Source organism: Salvelinus fontinalis, unplaced genomic scaffold (assembly GCF_029448725.1).
Source record: "Salvelinus fontinalis isolate EN_2023a unplaced genomic scaffold, ASM2944872v1 scaffold_0184, whole genome shotgun sequence".
Classification (NCBI taxonomy): Eukaryota; Metazoa; Chordata; class Actinopteri; order Salmoniformes; family Salmonidae; genus Salvelinus; species Salvelinus fontinalis.
Genome location: NW_026600393.1, coordinates 214,209 through 215,835, shown reverse-complemented (window position 1 = coordinate 215,835; position 1,627 = coordinate 214,209).

Below are 1,627 nucleotides of genomic sequence, written 5' to 3'. Positions count from 1 at the left end.
TAATTAGCTGCTCATGTGACTATCATAAAGAACTACAAATACCATGATGATCTGGACGAGACTGACTAATTTGGACAGAAATAACACCGTTCGGCCTCCCGAGTGGCGCAGCAGTCTAAGGCACCTGTATCACAACCGGCCGTGATCGGGAGTCTCAAAGGGTGGCGCACAATTGGCCCAACATCGTCCGGGTTATGGTGAGGTTTTGGCCGGTGGGGGCTTTATTTGGCTCATCGCGCTCTAGCGACTCCTTGTGGCGGGCCGGGCACCTGCAGGCTGACCTCGTCATCAGCTGAACAGTGTTTCCTCCGACACATTGGTGCGGCTGGCTTCCGGGTTATCGGTTGGGTGAACTTCTTAGGGATAGCCCTCTTTATTTACATTTTTGCCAAAAATGACATACCCAAATCTAACTGCCTGTAGCTCAGTCCCTGAAGCAAGGATATGCATATTCTTGGTACCATTTGAAAGGAAACACTTTGAAGTTTGTGGAAATGTGAATTGAATGTAGGATAATATAACACAATAGATCTCGTAGAAGAAAATACAAAGAAAATGTTTTTCTTATTTTTTCTTTCTACCACCATCTTTGAAATGCAACAGAAAGGTCCCAAATTTAGCTATCACTCTGGTTGTAATTCCGATGGTGTCCACAAGAGGGCAGCAGTGTATGTGCAAAGTTTCAGACTGATCCAATGAGCCATTCTGTTCAAAATGCTTGGGTGGCAGGTAGCCTAGTGGTTAGAGTCTTGGGCCAGAAACCGAAAGGTTGCTAGATCAAATCCCTGAGCTGACAAGGTAAAAATCTGCCATATTTCCCCAGACATGGCAGTTAACTGTTAACTGTTCCTAGGCTGTCATTGTAAATAAGTATTTGTGCTTAACTGACTTGCCTAGTTAAATAAAAGACTGGATCAATTAACACATTTCAAAGTTCAAAATTGTGCACTCTCCTCAAACAATAGCATGGTATTCTTTCACTGTAATAGCTACCGTAAATTGGACAGTGCAGTTGGATTAACAAGAATTTAAGCTTTCTGCCCAAATAATTTCCCCCTATGTCCTGGGAAATGTTCCTGTTAATTACAACCTCATGCTAATCACATTAGCCTACGTTAGCTCAACCATCCCGCGGGGGGACACCGATCCTGTAGAGCACAGGTGTCAAACTCATTCCACGGAGGGCCGAGTGTCTGCGGGTTTTCGCTCCTCCCTTGTACTTGATTGATGAATTAACATCACTAATTAGTTAGGAACTCCCCACACCTGGTTGTCTAGGGCTTTATTGAAAGGAAAAACCAAAAACCTGCAGACACTAGGCCCTCCGTGGATTGAGTTTGACCCCCCTGCTGTAGAGGATTTATTGAGGCGCTTTTACAGGGTGTTGGGCCAGTAACGTAAAGGTTTGCTAAATTGGATCCCCGAGCTGACAAGGTAAAAATCTGTCATTCTGCCCCTGAACAAGGTAGTTAAATAAATAAATGATGTTAAACTTGGTAAATGATTCTGTGAACGTGATGTTGATGTAGGGCTAGGGTTCCCCCATCTGGTGAAAAATAGCTCGTACAAGTTCCTCCAATCAACTACTCTGTTTTCATTGGGTTAGGTCTATGACGTTGTTCCAATG